We start from the raw sequence: 9,335 nt of genomic DNA on the forward strand, positions 1-9,335 counted from the left end.
TGTTTGATAAATATCGAAATCTCCATAAGATTCAAACAATTTCATGAGAGTCTAGTATGACTATGTTCCTAATGTACATTCAAACTAGATAAGCAACTTGATATCCACGTTAAAAACTAGTATCCAAAATTCAATAGATATGGCCCTAATAATTAGAAGTGTAGATCTGCATGAAAAGTTAAGACTTCAACTCGGGTTCAATCATTATCATAAGAGTGTCACAACAATGGTGGAGAATTTCATAACTGAAAATGCAAATAGCTAACATGAAAATTAGAATGGTTAAAATAATGGAATAAGAAATAAGACTATAACAATTCCATAGATGACTTTAATAAAAATTGTTATCATTGTTGTGTATTATAGGTGCTAGGAGAGGCCATGGAAACAAATGAATTTATTTCCAATGAAGAGACACAACATGATTTAGGGCATCACATACTTAAATATTACATTAATTTATGGAATATAATAAAATGAAATTTAGTTTCCATTCCTTGTTTCCCTAAACCTTGTAATTTATATAGTTTATTATTCAAACTCGAAAAAAGATAATGCATGTCGTTGATTATTTTAGGTGGAAAATGTGTTTGCAACAAATAAAAAGTTGAACCCTTTTAATGTAAAACAACCAAAATATGTACACAAGGGTGGACCCCATACTGTTAAAGCACATCGCATGAGAAAGTGGGTGGAAGACGATATGACAATTGAGTCTGCAAATACAATAGATATTTGTGGCAATGAACAAGAGGTTAGTCATGATGATAATACATGGAATGAATACTTTGATACAATTGTTATACTTTGTGGGTTTTATAAATAAGTTCAGCTATAAATTAATGGACAATATAAGTACATTATATAGTCTAATCTCTAACCTTGGAAAAAATAATGCATGCATCAATCATTTTAGGTTGGCAATGGAATCAGAACAAATGAGGAGTATAATCATTTTGATAGACCAATACAAATACCTGCGTATGGACGTGGCCTACGCCGTACAATTAAATCACCCAAAAAGAAATGGGTGGAAGAGGATATGACAATGGAGTTTGTAAATGCAATAGAAAATCAACACAATGAACAAGAGGTTGGTCATGATGATACTACATGCATGGATGAATACTTTGAGACAATTGTTGTTTTTGGATGTTCCTAAGGTAGAAAATTTAAGAATATGAAATTGATGTGGCTTGTTTTTAAAATAATATGTTCAAAAATAATATTTTTATTTTATTGTATATATGTATAATATTGTTTTGTTGAGTAATTTATTGTGTATATCTTTGAAATGGATCCATGTTTTATACAGTAATTGCTATCTAACATTAAATAATGGTTGCATTTAATTATAGGTTAGATAAGAGTTACTATGGTTAGTTTCATCTATTAGTTGAAAATGGTTAGAAATGATATGAATTTATGACCAAGACAAAATGAAAATAATTTATGTGTGTATAAATTGTCACATATTGTGCATATAGACAAATATAACTTAACACACAAATATAACTTGTTAAGTTGAATTTATGGAATTAATTAACACAAATATATTAAACTACACTACAATAAAAATTCGAATTATTAAGGATATTTGGATGGGTAATGAAGGTGAATTCAAATTGTCTAATGAGTTTATTCATTTTTGTGATCAATAATAACTTTCCCACATGCAGGTAATATTTTCCCCATATAGGGAATCCCTGATGGCATGGGGTCCCTATCATTGTATTGTTGTCATCATTATCATAATTTAATCATCACCCTCATTTCCATTGTTATCGTCATCATATTCACCATTGCCACCACTATCATAGGTCATTTTTTTGATGAGGATTATCATCATATCTTCCTTGGTTTATATATATATATATATATATATATATATATATATATATATATATATATATATATATATATATGATGATGATGACAATGAGAAAAAAAAACATTTGTCATAAAAGGCTACCATACATAGACTATCTTTAAAGGTAGATCAAATTATTTTTTTCCACACTTCCAGAACATATGGTTTCTATTCCAAGCTAGATCTTGAACACATTGATGAAGCCAACTTTTTCTTGGATGTATCACCCAAGAATTCTATATATTTACAAGTTCACCTCTCATTTTCATTGTTTTTTAAAATGTTAAAGATTTTCACATGTGATATACTGAATAGTTAATGGACAATACAAATAGTTTTTGTGGTTGATATTATTCTACTTATATGCTCTTTGTAACTAAACAAAATCATTAATTTTGTCTTGAGAATTAGACTTGTAGCACAAAGAAAATGGTTGGGAATCATTTAATGGCTATATCAATTCACAACTACTAAGAATTGTTTTTCCTTTCTCCTTAAGTTTTGCAACCCAATTTGACTTAAACATGCTTAACAGTGAAAAAACCATTTGTCAATACTTCAGGTTTTACAAAATTCCTATAAACAACTATCTTGGTAATCTAAAAAATATCAACAAATTCAAAATCTCATATATTGGTCAAAAGAGGTCATCCTCAAAGTGAATCAAATACCAAGAATGATCTATGTCTACTAAAACCTATAATCACATTGTTTCCCTAATAGTAACTAAAAACTCCTATACCCGGTTGTTGAACTTTTGCAACCAATTACAAAGCTTCAACACGAATTTTTTTTCTAATGAGGATTATTGCCATATCTTCCTTGGTTTTACGAGGAAAAAGAAATAAAATTTCATTGGTTATCAAAGGTAAACCAAATTAATTATTTGCATACTTCCAAAACCTAGGGTTTCATATCCAAAGGAGATCCTAAGCATATCAATGAAACCAACTTTGTTTTTATGTATCATCCAAACATTATGTACAATTACAGACTCACCTCTAATCCATTGTTTCTAAAAATGTTGAATATTTTCATACATGATATCCTGAACAGTTGGACAATACAAATAGTTGCCATCGCTATTCTTCCATTTATATGCTTTTTGCAACTTATTTGAAAGAGCAATTTTGTCCCAACAATTAGACTTGTAGTACAAAGAACATGGTTAATACATATGATTCGACCAAAAACTAGTTACTACCAAAATTCAACCAAAAAAATATTACTGCATAAAAATAGAATTAAAAACAAAAAAAAAAAAAAAAAACAAAAATTTCCCAAATTAAAAATAAATAAATAAATAAATTATCAACTTTTTTTTACCAAAATTTAATGATTTTTTTAGTGCTAATACTAACATCACCATTACAACAAGATATTTTTCTAGTGCTAATACTGCCATTACAACAAGATATAAGAGGGATATAATGCAAAAGTTAATAATAATATGTACATACAAGAAGGTCTTCAAACTCGCGAATTCACGATAATAAATGGGACTACAGTCAAAATAATTGCATAAATCATTTTTTTAACCAAAAGTTAACAAAAACTTTGCTGGTGCTAACATTAGAACCACCATTACAACAAGATATCTTTCTAGTGTTGACAACACCATTATAGTAAGATACCTCAAGAGAGACAAAAAATGTAAAAAGTATGATAGTAATACGTATCTAGAAGATGGTATTGAAACTAGTAATTGTTCATGAATCCATAAGATTGCCAGGTCATTCTCATTATCATAATCATTTTCATCATCATCACCATCATCCTTGTCATCTTTATTTCCATCATTACATTATCATCATAATCATCATTCATGCCATCATCATAATCATTATGGACATTGTTTGCAATTGTTCATAATTATAGATGTTGTAAGGAATATCATCAACCCAAAAAATCTGATCAATAATAGAAAAGGGTTGTTTAGGACACATTGATATACGTGAGAGAAATAATAACTCTATTTTTGAGAGATGATCAATGATGATCATCATCACCTCCGTTATCATCGTCATTGTCATTTTTATCATCCCCATCATCATCATTAATGTAATTTCTATCATCATTGTTGTAATCATCATCATTGACATCATCATCATTCATGCCATTATTGTTTTTGATGATGACGTAGATGAAATTGATGATAATGATGATGATGATGACAAGGATGACGACGCAAAAGATAATGCTTATGATTATGACAATGACAACATTTAAAAATTGGGAAGATTCGCCAAGGTCATTAGCATCGTCATCATCATAATCATTGCCATCATCATCATTGTCATTGTAACCACTATCGTCTTTATCATCTTAATCACAGTTCATGTCATCGCCATCATCTTCATTTTCATCATTCTCAATATTATTTACATTGTCATCAATTGTTCATAATTGTCAATGCCATAAGGAACATCATCAATGTAGAAAATATGATGAGTGTTGGAAAAGGGATGCAAAAGTGAACACATAAATGGGGGCAAAAATAGAAGTAAAATTGGATGAAGAGTGGATCCAACATAAGTAGATTCACAAAAACATGAAAAAATTGACGCAAAAGTGGATGAAAATGCAGATGCAGTTGTCAATGCAAACTTGGATGCAAACATGAATGCAAAAATGGAAGCAAACATGGGTCCAATGGTAGGCGTAAAATTTGGCACAAATTGTGGTGAAACAAATTTGGATGCAACAATGGACGTAGAAAAGGACACAAACTTAGATGCAAAAAAGAGACAAACATGGATACAAAATAAGATGAAAAAAGGGATGTAAACATGGACGCAAACATGGGTGCAATAGTGGACACAAAATTATATGCAAAAATGGATGAAACAAAAGTGAATGCAATAGGGGATGCAAAGACATACACAATATTTGATGCAAACTTGAACACAAAATAGGGTGCAAATGTGGATGCAAAAGTGGAAGAAAATGTGGTTGCAATGGTAGGCACAACAAAAATGGATGTAACAATAGAAAAAAAATTATGCAAAATAAGATGAAAAAGGGATGTAAAAGTGGAATCAAACATTGATGCAATAGGCGAAACAAAATTAGATGGAAAAAATAGATACAACGGAGGTAGATGAAAAAGTAGATACAAAACAAGATGCAAAACCCAATGCATAAACCTGACACAAAAATGGATGCAAAAAGAGATGCAATATTTGATGCAAAATAGGATATGAACATGGGTGCAAAATTGGAAGCAAACTTGGGTACAACAGCAAGTGCAAAACATGGTGGAAATTGTGGCACAACAAAAGTGGATGTAAAAGTGGATGCAATGATAGATGCAAAAAAGGAATCAAACTATAGATGCAAAAAGTGGACTTTAAAATTGGTGCAACAGTGGATGCAAAATTATATGCAAAAGTGGATGCAATAGAAGTTGATGCAAAAGTAGATGCAAAACAAAACACAAAACACAATGCAAATCCTAATCCAAAAGTGGATACAAAAAGGGATGCAAAAATAGATGTAAAAGTTGATGAAAATCTAGACGCAAATGAGGATGCAAACGTGGATGCAAAATTATAATCAAAAGTTGGTGCAAAAGGAGGTGCCAAAATAGGCGCCAACTGTGGCACAAAAATATTAGATGCAATAGTGGGCACAATAATAGATGCAAAAGAGGATGTAAATATGGATGCAAAACAATATGGAAAAGTGGATGCAACAAAAGTAGATGCAAAATTATATGCAAAACTAGACACAAAACTCGATGTAAAAATTGGCGCAAAAGGGATGCAAAAAATGATTTTAAAAAGGATGCAAAAAAGGGTGCAAAAGTCGATGCAAAAGTTGATGCAAGTGTAGGTACAAAAAGTGGATGCAAAAGTATGTCAAAAAAAATTAAGTGCCAAACTTGATGAAAAACTTGGAACAAGACCTGGTGCAAAGGATGACACAAAAATTGACATAAAATTTGGTGCAAAACCTATTGCAATACCTCGTGCTAAACTTGGTGTAATATTTGGTGCAAAACTTGATGCAAATTTTGTGTCAAGTTTTGCACCATATTTGATAAATGGATGCAAATAACACCAAAAATGGGCTCTAGATGCAAAAAAAGATGTAAGAAGGGATGCTAATCACAACGATTTGTTGTAGTGTTTGCTGCTCAACGCTGGGATTTAGGGGTTGTTGATTCTTCTTGTCTGATAGGCTTTTTATAATCTTTTCCTATTCCATGGTTAACCTCACGTTATCCTCCCTCAATGTAGCCATTTCATTTTTTAACTCCTGCACTTTTTCTAATATGGCAAGATTCGTATTGCGAACCTCCTCTCCAAGTTGTACCCATAAATATAGGTTATTTTCAGGGCTTGTTGCAGGTCCTTGACCCACCACAAACCTATGCGAAACACTGTCTGCTCTTCTCATATTGGCAGTCTTCTATTTTCCTGTACTTAACATAAGAAAAGTAACAGAAGAAGGGTTAATGCATTAACTGTTTTTCTTTAAATACACAATAGAAATGGGAATAAAATGAATGCACTTTATCTGTTTATTTTTTTTTCCAGAGGCCACAATTTTTGAAACTTGGCTCTGATACCACTTGTAATGTCTCCACCTTATTAATTTATGGAAATTACATATCTCATAAACATTTTTTTTTACTGTGGCTATAAAGTTTCTCCACATTATGTAATCTTGGTAAATACGTAGCTCTAGATTTTGGTTTAATCATTATTGTACTAGCATCATTTATACGTAATTTAATTCTAAGGATTGGTTTCATGCCGGAGAGTCCACGCGGCTTGCATATATATACTCCATTCTGCACTTTATGCTAGGCCATCACATGGCTTGCCATGCCTGCTGTGAATGTTATTAACTCTGCCTACTCCGTCCTGTACATGGCTGGGTAGGTTATCTAGTCTCATCTACCATCTAGAAACTCGCCCTCATCAATGGTGCAAAACATCTCCCGCGATCCGACGACAGCGATCTTCTCGGAACTCACCTCATCTTTGGAATGCAAGGAGAATGACCTCATTTGTTGGGAAATACTCCCGTGGAGCTTGCTCTGGTTTGGCTCTTCCATTAGCAGCTTCAATGTGCTAGACGCACAAGATTTCGATCAATCTACCAGTTTTTTTTAGACTCAAGGTTTGGCATTGTTCAAGACTCTTCAGGTAAAATGTGTTCCTCACTGAGCTATTCATGCTACCCTCGTAAACTTACATAGCTGGAAGTGCTTCTCATATACAATTGATCTAAATATGTTTTCATTTATGTGGAACTCATGCTGCTCGCAGGATGTTCTGGGTACAACTATGGCTCTAAGCTATACCAGAAGAAGGGATGCTCCTTCAGTGGCAGCTTCGACATCTCCCAGGTAAGTCATATTTATACTGGAAGCTTTCTGGCGTCTTCCCCTTACTTTATTTTTCCTGTCTGTCTCAGCTGTTATGTATTAGTTTTTATTAGTCACATTATTCTAATACCATGTGGCTATGGCTCCATGCAGGATGCCTGTTGACCACCTCAAATCTTTTGGCTGCATCTGGTGGGAAGGCGCTCCTCCAGCGTTGGGCTCTAAGGGTTTCCAGGTATGAGTTCATCCCGGCCTGGTGCCCTCGGGCTGAAGGAATAAGACTTAGGGTGATATTTGGGTCATGGTTCTCAGCAAATTTTATGACTTCTTAGCCTTAATGGTTGCACCCAGAATCATTTGGCTAGGATTTTCAAGGGTTCTTCCCAAGTTCGGCGAAGGGACTTTCCTTCTGGGGTTTTCTTCTGTATATGTTTTCGTTAATTAAGAGCGTTGTTCCTATTATGGATTCGGTGCTTTCTGCTGCACAATATTATCCGGTCGCTAGTTAATTTATTATTTTGTATTTATATCAAGATTCCAAGTTGAAGAACTGTTTAAAATTCTCTCAGTTAAATGTGAATGACCGGGTGCATAGCTGGGCTTCGCCCACATGCATTGAACCCTCTTTCGTGTTATTAATATATCACATTTGTTTGGCCTATCTATAAACTCGCGTGATTATTTGTTGGGTCTGTTCTATTTTTCATGGAAATATTCTCGTGGCAGCTATGTCTTTTTAAGTTGAGATGTGGCCTCCGGCCAGCACAGAATTCTGTTCATTACTTATAAAATTGAATGACAGTTACAGAGTTAATTTTTTTTTATAACCGCATTTGGGTTTTGGCTTTACTCTTACTGAGCGTAAATCTGGTTTGTCAATATCAGAGCCTGTACATTATAGGATCATTGTGTTTTTACTTTCCCTTGGAAACCAATTTCTTTTATAAGATTGCCTTCTATTTTGCAATTCCTATGGCTTTATAATCATGAGGGTTCTCATCCCTCAAACAGTTCCATTACGACCCGATAGGTTCGTTGTTGCTCCAGATTCAGGGATTCTTGGACCCTTTTGCGGTTCGTAACCTTGACCATGGGGCAGAGCGACCCATCTTCGCATACCCCGGACTTGTTATCTGCTACAGAACTTGGTTATTCTGCTTCTGCATTTATCTTTAAGCTACGTACTAATGAGAAATCTAATATCAATTCTTTATTAGTCACGCGTCAGAGAAATATTTTCCACTTCCATGGTTTTATTTAAGAACTAAACAAGGTCCTAGGGTTCTTATTTTATCATGCAGTTCTAATATTTGAAATTACAAAAGCCCAGGTGGCCTATCTTGCTTTTCCTCACTATGGTCTTAACTTACATTTCCGTTTTGAATGGAACTGTAAAAGAATTATAATCTTTCTTTGTTACATAATTATATCTCTCTTTGCTACATAATTTTTCTACCAACATTCTATAGACTGTCGAAATGGAGTTTTTGAATAAAGTAGAAATTTAACTTTCTAGTCTAAACAAAGTTTTGAAACAGAGAATATAACCAATTTCTTAAATGGGAATGTCCCACCTAGACAGTGGCACTTACAACTAGTATCTTTCGGAAATAGTAACTCTGTTTATAAAGAAACTTTCTATATTTATTTTGGTTATAGCTCTAGGAACCTGTTGCTTGCAGAAAAATAACACTTCTAACTTAGTTCAGATAATAGCACAGAATTCGGTTGGTACCTCATACCTGGGTTGCTTCCAAGTGAGTAACTCCAGAAGAAGAGGTCACCTCTGACTCTATAGCTAGTCAAACCACTCGACCATGAGATTGTCTTTCGAGACCAAATCTCCCCCCTAGCTTGCTCAAAGACGTACTGTCTTTTGCAGGTTGCTCGCACTCTACGCCCTTGTTATCTGATCATCACTAGACATACCAATATTACTCCCTTTTCTTTTCCACTACCTGTCCCTATAGCGTAGTTTTTCCTCCCCCACTCTTCCTTTTTTTGGAAGCCTTGCATGGTTAGGGGAGTTAGTTAGGGTTCAACAACTATTTCTTTTTAACTTCCCTCCTCAGAAGTTAGTTTATCTCCTCTTCACCAGGAAATCATTTCTCATTTTTTTCAATAAAG

General features: G+C 33.6%; 1 pseudogene; it reads right to left on the reverse strand.

The window, feature by feature from the left end:
* Positions 1-6,271, reverse strand: part of LOC149235291 (heat shock protein 90-5, chloroplastic-like) — a 28,042-nt pseudogene extending 21,771 nt beyond the window's left edge.
* Between the last annotated feature and the right edge of the window lie 3,064 nt (positions 6,272-9,335).

The sequence above is a fragment of the Pinus tabuliformis genome, chromosome 8 (genome assembly GCF_031772625.1).
Source record: "Pinus tabuliformis cultivar Carrire ecotype Pingquan chromosome 8, CPIR1, whole genome shotgun sequence".
NCBI classification, from domain to species: Eukaryota; Viridiplantae; Streptophyta; class Pinopsida; order Pinales; family Pinaceae; genus Pinus; species Pinus tabuliformis.